At 50.9% G+C, this 14,079-nt stretch overlaps 2 long non-coding RNA genes across 4 annotated transcripts in view; one reads left to right on the forward strand and one right to left on the reverse strand.

The window, feature by feature from the left end:
- The window catches only part of LOC134969921 (uncharacterized), a 79,831-nt gene extending 68,870 nt beyond the window's left edge, over positions 1-10,961 (reverse strand). For all 3 annotated transcript variants that reach the window (XR_010189566.1, XR_010189565.1, XR_010189567.1), the window contains exon 1: positions 10,869-10,961. This is a non-coding gene — a long non-coding RNA (uncharacterized LOC134969921). The remainder of the gene's footprint in view (positions 1-10,868) is intronic.
- On the forward strand, positions 10,831-11,977 carry LOC134969922 (uncharacterized). Its single transcript, XR_010189568.1, has 3 exons — positions 10,831-11,104; positions 11,484-11,563; positions 11,849-11,977. It is a non-coding gene; the product is annotated as an uncharacterized LOC134969922 (long non-coding RNA).
- The last annotated feature ends 2,102 nt before the right edge of the window (positions 11,978-14,079 follow it).

The raw sequence follows: 14,079 nt of genomic DNA on the forward strand, positions 1-14,079 counted from the left end.
ACCAGAATCTATAAGGTTATTTATATTAAATCTTTTACCCTTTTTATTAGAGACTAGGTGATTCATCGCGCCCTACGGGCGCTCTTCACACCGTCGCAAGGGGCTACGCCCCCTTAACACCTGCACGCCTTTCTGCCGTTCAATATTTGTATTATATGGAGTATTACCAGCATTGCTAGTTTTGTTAGTGGTTAAATATTGCGCGACAAAAGGGCATCCGATGGTGAAGGGGGCGTAGCCCCTTGCGACGGCGTGAACAGCGCCTGCAGGGCACGATGTACAGAATGTAGGTGTAAGTTTAGCGTGGGGGGGGCTTGAAAAGGGGGTGGGTGCAGTGAGGTGGAGGTGGCTCTCCATGCCGCTGATCACCCCTGATTCAGGGACTCACTGGTAGCAGCTGCGGATGGTGTCCAAGGTGCTGCGTGTGGTGGAGAGCTGGCCTGTGGATGTTGGAGGGGGTCCAGAGGTACTGCAGGTGGGGGAGAAGTGGGGGTGCGGATGGTGGAGGGGGTCCAGAGAGACTGCTGGTGGGGCGGATTAAGGAGGGGGTCTGTAGATGTTGGGTGAGGGGTGGGTGTGGGTGGCCACAGATGAAGGAGGGGGTCTGGAGGTGCTGTGCATGGTGGAGGGGCAGGTGAAGGGGGGGTGGGTGCAAGGGGGGGCGGTTGGGTGAAGGGTTCCAGAGGTGCTGAGGGTGGGTAAGGGGTGGTTGCGGGGTGCCGCGGAAGGGGTCTGTAGATGGTGTGGGTGGGGGATGAGTGGCTGCGGGTGGGGCGCGGATGGAGGTGGGGGTCCGGAGGTGCTGTGGGTGGGGGAAGGGTGGGTACTGCGGAAGGGGGGAGGGGGGGGGAGGTGTTGCAGCTGGGGGAGGGGCGGGGGAGTGTGTGCCGTAGATGAGTTCCGGAGGCGCTGCGGGTGGGGCGGGAGTGTCGTGGGTGGGGGAGGGGAGGTGCTGTGGTGGATAGGAAAGGTGTTCCGATGGGGCTGTGTGTGGGGAAGGTTCGGGTGCTGGGGTGCCGCGAGTGTAATAGGGGGTCAGGAGGTGCTGTGGGTGGGGGAGGGGTGGGGTTAATGCGGGCAGGGAAGTTCCAGGTGCAGGGGTGTCGCTGATGGTGGATGGAGACCTTAGGCGCTGCGGGTGGTGGAGGGGTGGGTGCGGTGGTGCGGGGGGTGGGGTAGGGGGTCTGGAGGCGTCACGGGTGGGGGAGGGGTGGGTGCACGGTGCCGTGGATGGGGGAGGGGATCCGGGAGAGCTGTAGGTGGGGGAGGGGCGGGTGTGTGACGGGACTGTTTTGCCCAGCAATACATTTAGCCACGTGGAAGTGAGCTCGATAGGCTGGCCTGTCTATAGTGCACCTTTAAATTTTGGGGTTTTTTTGGGTGCGTTTGGGAGAGGAGTGGGTGCAGGGTGTGGGGTGCGGTTGGGTGAGGGGTACCAGAGGTGTTGCGGGTGGGGGAGGGGTAGTTGCGGGGTGCCGCGGAAGGGGTCTGTAAATGCAGTGGGTGGGGGATGAGTGGCTGTGGATGAAGGCGGGTGTCTGGAGGTGCTGTGGGTGAGGGATGGGTAGGAACTGGGGATGGGGGAGGGGTTGGGGAGGTGTTGCGGCTGGTGGAGGGACGGGGGAGTGGGGGCTGTGGATGAGTTCTGGAGGTGCTGCAGGTGGGGGAGGGGTGGGGGTGTCACGGGTGGGTGAGGTGGAGGTGCTGTGGTGGATGGGGGAGGGGTTCCGGTGGTGCTGCGGGTGGGGAAGGTGCGGGTGCTGGGGTGCCGTGAGTGGAATAGGGGGTTGGGAGGTGTCGTGGTGGGGAAGGGGTGGGGTTGATGCGGGTGGGGGAGTGTCAGGTGCGGGGGTGTCGGCGATTGTGAATGGGGTCCATAGGCGCTGAGGGTGGTGGAGGGGTGGGTGCGGTGGGTGGGGTAGGGGGTCTGGAGGTGCCACGGCTGGGGGAGGGTTGGGTTGGGGGGTGCCATGGATGCGGGAGGGGGTCTGGGGGAGCTGCAGGTGGGGGAGGAGCGGGTGTGTGACGGGACTGTTTTGCCCAGCAATACATTTAGCCACGTGGAAGTGAGCTCGATAGGCTGGCCTGTCTGTGCAGCACCTTTACATTTTTATTTTTTTTGGGTGTGTTTGGGGGAGGTGCGGGTGCAGGGGGGGGAGGTGCGGTTGAGTGAGGGGTTCCAGAGGTGTTGCGGGTGGGGGAGGGGTAGTTGCGGGGTTCGGTGGAAGGGGTCTGTAGATGCAGTGGGTGGGGGAGGGATGAGTGGCTGCGGGTGGGGCGTGGATGGAGGCGGGGGTCTGGAGGTGCTGTGGGTGAGGGAGGGGCGGGTGGGGGAGGGGTGGGTACTGCATATGGGGGAGGGGTTTGGGAGGTGATGCGGATGGTGGAGGGGCGGGGGGATGGGGGCTGTGGATGAGTTCCGGAGGCTCTGCGGGTGGGGGAGAGGCGGGGGTGAGGTGGATGGGGGAGGGGTTCCGGTGGCGCTGCGGGTGGGGTAGGTGCGTGTGCTGGGGTGCAGTGAGTGGAATAGGGGGTCGGGAGGTGGGGCGGGAGGGGGAGCGGTGGGGTTGACGCAGGTGGGGGAGTGGCAGGTGTGTGGGTGTCGCCGATAGGGGATGGGGTTCATAGGTGCTGCGGGTGGTGGAGAGGTGGGTGCGGTGGTGCGGCGGTTGGGGCAGGGGATCTGGAGGTGCCATGGCTGGGGGATGGGCTGGTGCGGGGGTGCCTTAGATGGGGGAGGGGATTCGGGAGAGCTACAGGTGGGGGAGGGGCGGGGGTGCTGTGCATGGGGGAGGGGTCCGGGGGAGGGGCGGGTGTGTGATGGGACTGTTTTGCCCAGCAATACATTTAGCCACGTGGGAGTGAGCTGCACCTGTACATTTTATTTGTTGTGTGATTTTGGATGTGTCATTGTGGTAACCTGGTGACTGCAGTTATGTCACCAGCTCCCATCCCAACATAGGACGTGGGAGCCTGTTACATGTGGCTGGGTGCAGGGTGCATGGGGTCTGTGCTGCAGTCCCTCTCCCCTCTGATGTGATGCGCAGGCGCAATGGCGGCAGGTGGGTGTGTGGGCCGGATGGAGACATATAGGGGGACAGAGACCCCAGCATCGGGCGCACGGGGATGCCGCCGCCTCCCCCTCACCTACCGGCACTGACAGTTGTGCGCCCCACTGGCTCCCTGAGCAGAGCCGCCCGCCTGGGGGAGGGGCAGGTGGCGGGGCGCATCAGCGGTTCTGGCCTGTAAACCACTCTGGCGGCTCATGCGGCTCTCATCATGCCGTCATCCACGTGAGGGAGGGTCCCTGGTGGGTGAGAGTGACAGCCCTCACCCCAGTACCCGCCGTGTGGAGCAGCCAGGGGGAGCGTGCCGGGGAATCGCAGGCAGGATCCAGCCACCTCTCCTCCATCTGTGACTCCGCACAGATCTGTGACTCCGCCCAGCGTTACGGCCAGGCACAGAATCACAGATCTGGGCTATTATATAGGAGATGAGCAGGTTCGGTTCGTCAAGATACGAACCCGCCCGAACTTCACCCATTTTACTCGGTTCCGAGGCAGCCTCGGATCTTCTCGCCTTGCTTGGTTAACCAGAACGCCCCCGAACGTCATCATCCCGCTGTTGGATTCTCGCGAGATTCGTATTCTATATAAGGAGCCGCACGTCGCCGCCATTTTCACTCGTACTTTGGAGATGATAGCGAGAGGACGTGCCTGCGCTCTCTCAGTTTCTGTGTTCAGTGTGCTGCAAATAACTGTGCTCAGTGTGCTTGCAAATATCCGTGCTCAGTGTGCTGAAAATATCTACGTTCTCTGCCTGAAAAACGCTCCATATCTGTGCTGCATTGTAGTATATAGTAGGAGGACAGTGCAGAATTTTGCTGTGACCACCAGTTATATAGCAGTACGGTACAGTAGTCCATTGCTCTACCTCTGTGTCGTCAAGTATACTATGCATCCATACCTGTGCTGCATTTTAGTTGTGTGCAGTATATAGTAGGAGGACAGTGCAGAATTTTGCTGACCACCAGTATATATATAGCAGTACGGTACAGTAGTCCACTGCTCTACCTCTGTGTCGTCAAGTATACTACAAAAGTTCAGTAAAATGACCCAAAAATCAAAATTAAAAGCGTCTGATGAGAAGCGTAAACTTGCCAATATGCCATTTACGACACGGAGTGGCAAGGAATGGCTGAGGGCCTGTTCTATGTTCATGGCAAGTGGTTCAGATTCACATGAGGATGGAAGCACTCATCCTCTCGCTAGAAAACTGCAGTGCCACTCCTAGATGGGCCAGGTGTTTGTGTCGGCCACTTGGGTCGCTTAGCTTAGCCATCCAGCAACCTTGGTGCACCTCTTTTTTTCTTTGCATCATGTGCTGTTTGTGGCCTATTTTTTAAATCTGCCATCCTGTCTGACACTGCAGTGCAACTCCTAGATGGGCCAAGTGTTTGTGTCGGCCACTTGGGTCGCTTAACTTAGCCATCCAGCGACCTTGGTGCACCTCTTTTTTCTTTTGCATCATGTGCTGTTTGGGGCCTATTTTTTAAATCTGCCATCCTGTCTGACACTGCAGTGCCACTCCTAGATGGGTCAGGTGTTTGTGTCGGCCACTTGGGTCGCTTAGCTTAGCCATCCAGCAACCTTGGTGCACCTCTTTTTTTCTTTGCATCATGTGCTGTTTGTGGCCTATTTTTTAAATCTGCCATCCTGTCTGACACTGCAGTGCCACTCCTAGATGGGCCAAGTGTTTGTGTCGGCCACTTGGGTCGCTTAACTTAGCCATCCAGCGACCTTGGTGCACATCTTTTTTCTTTTGCATCATGTGCTGTTTGGGGCCTATTTTTTAAATCTGCCATCCTGTCTGACACTGCAGTGCCACTCCTAGATGGGTCAGGTGTTTGTGTTGGCCACTTGGGTCGCTTAGCTTAGCCATCCAGCGACCTTGGTGCACATCTTTTTTTCTTTGCATCATGTGCTGTTTGGGGCCTATTTTTTTAATCTGCCATCCTGTCTGACACTGCAGTGCCACTCCTAGATGGGCCAGGTGTTTGTGTCGGCCACTTGGGTTGCTTAGCTTAGCCATCCAGCGACCTTGGTGTACCTCTTTTTTTCTTTGCATCATGTGCTGTTTGGGGACTATTTTTTAAATCTGCCATCCTGTCTGACACTGCAGTGCCACTCCTAGATGGGCCAGGTGTTTGTGTCGGCCACTTGGGTCGCTTAGCCATCCAGCGACCTCGGTGCAAATTTTAGGACTAAAAATAATATTGTGAGGTGTGAGGTGTTCAGAATAGACTGGAAATGAGTGGAAATTATGGTTATTGAGGTTAATAATACTATGGGATCAAAAGTACCCCCAAATTCTATCATTTAAGCTGTTTTTGAGGGGTTTTTGTAAAAAAACACCCGAATCCAAAACACACCCGAATCCGACAAAAAAATTTCAGGGAGGTTTTGCCAAAACGCGTACGAATCCAAAACACAGCCGCGGAACTGAATCCAAAACCAAAACACAAAACCCGAAAAATTTCCGTTGCACATCACTACTTTTTATTGAGAACAGTTTAGAACAATTTTCAGTAATGTCTAAATATATGCAAATTAAAGCAGGGCAAGTGAAACAGAAACATTACCTATCCACACTGACAATACAGTGACATGCAGCTAGGAATTGTTTATACATGGATTTGGTAGGAACTTACTATTTTTTGTCACAGACATGTTTAAAGATTGAATGCATTTGTAAATGTATCTAAATGCAAATTAAATGTATATAAAACACATATTAAACCGGTACATAAACACAATACAGTTAATATGTTGGGTTTAAAAAAAGCATCAGCATTTGTGACACTTACAAAACCAGTAGAAAGATCTTTAAGTATACACCAGATACAACAAGTCATCTTTTTATTAGTTGGTAGGTATGCATTTAGGGGACTATTTATTAATATTTGGGGACCTTGTTGAAGAAGGAATGAGCAACTGCACGTACTCCATATTGGTTCCTACATGGAGGCTTCATTCCTTAACCAAGATGGATACTGAACCTACCACTGAACCTACTACTAACGGGGGCGACGGATTCGGGCAAGGGCGGACTGGTCCAAAGGGGTACAGGGGAAACCCCCGGTGGGCCCCAGTTACTAAGGGTCCACCCCTTCCTCTAGGGATCAAGTTCCAAACTGATCACTTGGATTATATATTAAACATATGTTACATAATACAGGACAGGGCTATGGTGTATTTTCTACAGCGCAAAAATCTGGTAAATTGTCATGTATGGAATATGTTTATAATAGTGCCCAGATGATAGCAAAGCCTCTATGTTGGCTGGCCACACAATTGCTGTAAGCATGGGCCCCTACCACTGCATCCCCCCAGTGGGCCCTTACTGCCCAAGTCCGACACTGCATCCAGACCCCTGTCTGGCCCTTCTGACAAGCCTGGTCCTGGGTAATTAGCACCCACTCCCGTCCTCTCGGCAGCCCTGGCCATGCCAACTTGTACACAGACGTTTCCCAATAGACTCGGACCCAAAAATTATCATTCCTCATCACAACATATGGCGGCAAATAAGAATGCCTCTATCAACGTACTGTAGTGATGCCGGGACAGCTATTCTGATAATCAGCTTTCCTAGCGAATCACAAACTGACTACAGCAGTGACAGGTAAACCTGCTGGATTGTATTGTTGCTGAGCATGCAGGACCAAGGGTCTCGAGGCACAGGAAAAGAGCCAGAGGGATCCAAGCAGGGGCGGAACTCTGGGAGGCAGTGGAGTCAGCTGCCGCCGGGCTCCTGACCTCAAGGGGGCAGATCTCCTCCATTGTCTCCAGCTGCCTGACCCTGAAGATCGTTCGCTGCGAGGAGCTTTCGTGTCAGTGACACGGAAGCTGCCTCCTAGTATATACAGAGAGCTGGCTGTGGCTACAGCTAGGGGGAGCTCCAGAATGCAGCTCCTGCCAGGCCCTTCCAGATGACCTGGCCGAGTGAAGCTCTCTGTTCTTCCGTTGGGCTGATAGCAGCAGGTAGGCACTGGCAGCACTTGCCTCAAGCTGCACTGTGGGGGTGTGTGTAGTTGGAAAGGGGAGGGGTGCTGGGGGGTCTTTAATGAATGTTGGCAGCACTGTGTTTTATGTGTGCATGTTTAAGTGAGGTGTGTGTGTGTGTGTGTGTGTGTGTGTGTGTGTGTGTGTGTGTAAGTGAAGGAAGCATGTGTTTATTTTTGTTTGTGTGTGTGTTTTTAAGTGAAAGAGGCGTGTGTGCATGTAAGGGAGATGTGTGTGTGTGTGTGTGTGTGTGTGTGTGTATGTGTGAGAGAGGCATGTGTGTGTTTAAGTGAAAGAGGCATTTGTGTGTGTGTGTGTGTGTGTGTGTGTGTGTAACTGTGTAAGAGGCATGTTTAAGTGAAGGAAGCGTGTGTGTGTGTGTGTGTGTGTGTGTGTGTGTGTGTGTGTGTGTGTGTGTTTGTGAGTTTAAATGAAGGAGGCGTGTGTGTGAGTTTAAGTGAAGGAAGCATGTGTAAGTGAGAAGCGTGTGTGAGAGGTGTGTGTGTAAATGAGAGGCGTGTGTGTAAGTGAGGAGTGTGTGTGTGTTTAAGCGAAGGAGGTGTGTGTGTTTAAGCTAAGGAGGCATGTGTAAGTAAGAGGCGTGTGTAAGTAAGAGGCGTGAGTGTAAGTGAGAGGCGTGTGTGTGTTTAAGTGAAAGTGGCGTTTGTGTGTGTGTGTGTGTGTGTGTTTAAGTGAAAGTGGCGTTTGTGTGTGTGTTTAAGTGAAAGAGGCATTTGTGTGTTTTGTATATATATACTGTACATCGGCACACCACTGCGCCAAAGCATCTACCTTGTGACACGCTGGTGGGTGAGGGAGTACTGTAGGTGTGCTATAAAGGTATGCTGGTGTCTATTTTATTGTGATGACTGACTTGGAGTGCCGTCCACTTTGTATGTGTATCTATATTACTATTGGGATAGGCACCTGAGCACGCTACTACTGTCCAACATGAGTGCCATATAGCTACATACTGTATGAAGGGTGTGTGTGTATACAGTATGTAAGGGGGGCACAAACATTTATCATGCCTCCAGGCGACTGGGGCGAACTTACGGCACTGGATCCAAGGGACATGAGATCCTTATTAGTACTCTCATGGCTCTTTCCTTTGGAGAAAGCAAGTTGATGCCATCTGAAGAATGCCTAAGCTATTGGAGACATGTTCTAAAAAACTTCTGGTTTTCTGAGTTAAAGGGGAACGAAAAGCTTGTTAAAAAAAAGCCACTTCAACAGAAAATGTGCGATAACTCCTTTACAGTTTCACTAATAACCCCTTATTGTTTGTAGCTGTTGAAAATATGATTGGGGAGCGAAGGGTGCGATGCATGTGATCATATGCAGAAAAGAAGCTTTGTTTGGTCTGATTATTTCTTTCTATCTGTCAATCAAGTTTAGTCACATTGCTCATTCTGAATATATGACAAGTAGGTTATCGAAATGTGATGTACTAAGGCTTAGAAAGCGATAAAGTGGAGAGAGATAAACTACCAACCAATCAGCTCCTGTCTTTTTTCAAACACAGCCTGTAACATGGCAGTTAGGAGCTGATTGGCTAGTAATTTATCGCGCTCCACTTTTTTTACTCTCCAAGGCTTAGTACATATTCCCCCATGACAGATATAATCATTTTGTAACAAGTATATTACAGGACCACATAGTAATTTCTATGGCACAATATGAATAGTCGTTATGCGTTCAAGATCCCACCGGACGGAATCTCGGTGGTCGGAATACCGACACCGGGATCCCGACCGGCACATTCCTGACATATTCTCCCTCTGTGGGTGTCCACGACACCCATAGAGGGAGAATAAATTAGTGTGTCGAGCGTAGCGAGGCACCGTGCCCGCAGCGTGGCGAGCACAGCGAGCCCGCAAGGGGCTGCGTTGCGCTCGCCCCCCCTGTCGGTATTGTGCTGGTCGGGATCCCGTCCGTCGGTAATTTGTACTGATCCCGAATAGTCTTTCTTTAAGGTTTGAGGCCAGGAATAATTTTCTTTGAACACTGTTTTGCTTTCAGAACATAGAACATATTCTGACACTGCTTTTTCCTTTCACAGTTGCCATTAAATGTCACTGACTGGGAATGAATTCATAAGTGATGTTGCTTTAATTGATTTTTATTATGTCAATGAATATTAATAAAGCCTTCATGTGTTTCGCAGCTAGTGTGTCCTGTTCTCAGCAGACTGACAGCTGAGTTCCAGAGCCAAGCACACAGGCACGGAGTTCCTTCCATGAGGGAAATCGATAAACTCACACTGCTTGGCAGACTTGTCATTCAGAGAGGTATTTGAATGCTTTCCACATGAAAGGAAATGACCCAGAAATGCTGCATTTACCATGAAAGGAACAACAAGCACAACTTTTCTATTTATAGCACTCTGCTTATATACATACTGTACAAGGTGTGAATGTGTGGTACACTGGAAAATCTGCAAATACATATATTAGGGCAACACAGATGATGTAATGGTTAGCATTACTGCATCACAGCATTGAGGTAATGGGTTCGATTCCCACCATGGCCCTAACTGTGTGGAGTTTATATATTCTCCCCATGCTTGCGTGGACTTTCTCCGGGTACTTTGATTTCCTTCCACAATCTAAAAATTTGCTGGTAGGTTAATTGGCTCCCAACAAAAGTTAACCTTAGTGTGAATGTGTGTGCGTGGACATAGGCAGACTAGATGGCCCAAGTGGTTCTTACCTGACAGTTCTATGTATTGTAATTGAGGCTGACTCTATGGTGGTCATTCCGAGTTGATCGCTAGCAGAAAATGTTCGTTGCGCAGTGATGATGCAAAAAAAATGGCACTTCCGCGCATGCGTATGCGGCGCAATGCACACGCGCGACGTACTTTCACAACGAACGATGTAGTTTCACACAAGGTCTAGCGAAGCTTTTCAATAGCACTGCTGGCCGCAGAGTGATTGACAGGAAGAGGGCGTTTCTGGGTGTCAACTGACCATTTTCAGGGAGTGTTTGAAAAAACGCAGGCGTGGCTGGCCGAACGCAGGGCGTGTTTGTGACGTCAAAACAGGAACTGAATAGTCTGAAGTGATCGCAAGCGCTGAGTAGTTCTGAAGCTACTCTGAAACTGCACAAATTTGTTTTGTAGCCGCTCTGCGATCCTTTCGTTTGCACTTCTGCTAAGCTAAAATACACTCCCAGTGGGAGGCGGAATAGTGTTTGCACGGCTGCTAAAAACTGCTAGTGAACGATCAACTCGGAATGACCCCAAATGTCTCTTCTCACTATATTTAGTTAAAGCATCTGCTTGTAGTCTTCTGTCTGCAGGTAACACTGAATTGCTAGGGCAAAGCAGCCACAGTACATATCTATGTGGCTTGGTAGAATGCTTAAACTGTCACAAGTTGAATGCATGCAATGTGTTTGGTTGCTATATATAATTTGTTACGTCATAGGCATATCATTCATCTATATCATGCTTTTTCAACCAGTGTGCCGTGGCCAGGGCCGGATTAACAATGGGGCGGATGGAGCTGCAGCTCCAGGCCTCCCATTGAAAATAGGCCCACAACACCCCAAACCAGCTGGCCAAAGTTCCGACCACAGAGGTCTGAAACTCTGCCGGCCCGAGTCAGTCCTGAATACCTCTGAGGCTCTGCCCCCGAATCCGTCCATAGCCCCGCCCACTGGCCTATCCTCACAATCAAGAGTCGGCCTGGGCTGTTGGTTAATCCCAGGTGTGCCCCCTGCTCTGTAACTCCTCCCACTATCATCGGGGGCGTGGACAAGGCAGGTCGGGCTGGTGACAAGCTGTATACGGTAGGTACTCACTATCAGCTGCTGAAGCTGTGGTGCGCCCTGCTGTAACGCTGAGGAGAATCCTGATCAGTGCAGGAACTCCTCAGCAGCATCTGCTGTGCTCCGATTGGCTGAGTGACACATCACACACAGTCACTCAGCCAATCAGAGCACAGACACCCCCCACCCACACACAGACCAGCAACTACTCGGGCAGCAGGCTGAAGAATGAATGATATTGCAGCCAGGAACTCAACACAGGAGAGATGGTTAGTCACCTGTCAGTGTGTCACACACACATACATGTGTATAGTACTGTACAGGATAATTACTTTTATAAGCTTCATTTCCCCTCACCAAAACCTACAAGTTCCATCTCTATCCAGCACCTCCTGTAACACCCTCCCTGCTCTTTTGCAGTATGTATAGTTATCTATACTATATACAACATGTACTCTGCATATATATGTATATTATGTACGTGTATTGTATGTGTGTGCTTTATGCATGTGTATTGTATGTGTGTGCTTTATATATATATATATATATAATATACTATACGCTATGTATGCATGTGTATTGTATGTGTGTGCTTTATATATATATATATATATATATATATATACTATACGCTATATATGCATGCAGGTATGGTATCAGGATCTTTGTGATGGCAGCGGTCAGAATACAGACATCACCCTTACATGCCAAATCCTGACACCTGGAAGGTAAGTATACTAACCCTCATCTACTCCCCCACCTAACCCTCCCTTCCCGCAGCCTGACCCTAACTTTACTCGGTGATGCCTAAACCAAACCCCCCCCCCCCCCCCCCCCACCCACCCACCCACCCACACACACACACACCTGTAGCCTAAAGCTAACCTTTCCACCCCCGCAGCCTTACCCTTCCCGGTGGTGCCTAATCCCCCCTTCCCAGAACTAACCCTCTTCCCGCAGCCTAATACTAACCCTCCCACAGCCTAAACCTTTCCCTCCATCTCCTACCACAGCACACTTACGTTCGGGAGCCAGCAGTCGGGATTCCAGTGCCGGCATTTTTATCCATGTGGGGATCCCGCACCAGCATTCTGACCAATGTTGGTATTCCGGCATCAGCATTCCAAATGCCGATATCCTGAACGCCGGTATGTATAGTGTGTGTGTGTATATATATATATATATATACACACAGTATATGTATGTATGTATGTATATATATATATATATATATATATATATATACATTTTTTCTATACTATGTGTATGCATTACTGTTCTATGGCCCTCTTTCCGAGTTAATCGCTCGCTAGCTACTTTTTGCAGCCGTGCAAATGCATAGTCGCCGCCCACTGGGGAGTGTATTTTCGCTTTGCAAGTGTGCGATCGCATGTGCAGCCGAGCAGTACAAAAACATTTTTTGCCGTTTCAGAGTAGGTCTGAACTTACTCAGCCCTTGCGATGACGTCAGCCTGTCCAGTCCCGGAATTCACGTCAGACGCCCGCCCTGCAAACGCCGGGACACGCCTGCGGTTTCCCTACCACTCCCAGAAAACGGTCAGTTTACACCCATAAACGCCCTCTTTCTGTCAATCTCCTTGCAATCACCCGTGCGAATGGATTCGTCGCTAGAAGCATTGCCCAGCAACGATGCTGTTTGTACCCGTACGACGCACATGCGCATTGCGGTGCATATGCATGCGCAGTAGTACCCTGATCAGCAGCGTGCGATCAACTCGGAATGACCTCATACATACAGATGCGTCCGTCTACACTGTAGCTGTGCTGCGAGCATCAGTGTGTACAGGGTGCCAGCCAGTGTTGGATTAATAATGGGGCAGATGTAGCTTCAACCCCTGCTGGAGACAGGAGGAAAAAAAATCCAGCTGCCAGCGGGCACTTGAGGTCCCGCTCACTCGCACCGCAACTAATCTCTCCCCCTGCCATCCAGCAAAAATTAACCTTGCACGGGGTTCTTCAAATGCCGGCAACACTGTTAAAATTGGTGGTTGCAGTAGAAGGCTTCATACGCCCTCCATGCGCCTCACAGCCACCTGGCTCCTCCTCATGAAGTGTGATTCCACACCAAGCGCTGCCAAACCACCAGTGCACCAGGGGCAGTTGAGCTGTGCTTACCCTCAGCTCTGTGAAGGCGGCCCGCGTGATTGTGACAGGGCTGCTTGTTATCAGGCGAGAGCCTGAGCTATGCAGTCAAACTAAAAGTCTCAGCCCTGGTGCAGTGGGAAGGAGCGCTGACGTCTCAGGCCCCAAAGAGTTTTGGGAGAGCACAGAGCCACTGCTTTGGCCCCTGTCTCAACTACCTGCCCCTCCCAGGTGAGAAGGCAATCTCTGCGATTGCAAGCTCTGTGGGCAAGGAACCTGCACACTTAAATCTGAATTTTGAATCATATTATTTGATTTTGGGGATGTGTGATACGTACTAGGTGGCAAGTTGTAGGTGAGGTCTCTCTGATGGTACCTGTGTAGTGGAATAACAAGCTCTAGTTGGGGAGAGAGCAACATATGATTGTCAGCTCTTAAAACAAGATACAAATATCAGTGAGACCTTGGATTATGCTGCTGTTAGATGAGATTGTAAACCGATGGACAAAAGTTTAGAAGGTTTATGGCACATGTGTTGTTAGATTGTAAATCATGGGTAATATTACTAGGTATGTGTGATGTATTTGTACAGTATGTACAGTATTTGATTGTAAGCTCTGGGGATGTTGAAGGCTCAGCATATGTGAGATATGTGTGTAAGATTGTGAGATCTGCGGACAAGCGCCCAGTATCTGTGTGATACATGTGTTAGGTAGTGAGCTCTGTAGGTGGAGAGGTATCTGTGTATAATATGTGGGAATGAAAGCTTAGTATAATGCATGCCGCCTCTCCTACTTGCTGGTTACTTCCTCCCACTCCTACCTCCAAGATTTCTCACATGCTGCTCCCTTTCTTTGGAATTCCCTACCTCTCCCCCTCAGATTCTCCACCTCTCTACAAAACTTCAAACGGGCTCTCAAGACCCACTTCTTCACCAAACCCAGCCAAATCTCATCCTAACCCTCTGTTTAACGCTCACTGTTTACTCCATCTGTGACACCCCTGTCTGTCTTCCCTTCCCCTTAGGGCTGTAACACACTAACCGGTTTTCCCCGGATGGCAAAAAGCCGGACAAACTTTGTCCGGCTTTTTGCTATCCGGGAGAAACCGGCAGAGGGCTGTAACACACTGGCCGGTTTCT

This window comes from Pseudophryne corroboree, chromosome 11 (assembly GCF_028390025.1).
Source record: "Pseudophryne corroboree isolate aPseCor3 chromosome 11, aPseCor3.hap2, whole genome shotgun sequence".
NCBI lineage: Eukaryota > Metazoa > Chordata > Amphibia > Anura > Myobatrachidae > Pseudophryne > Pseudophryne corroboree.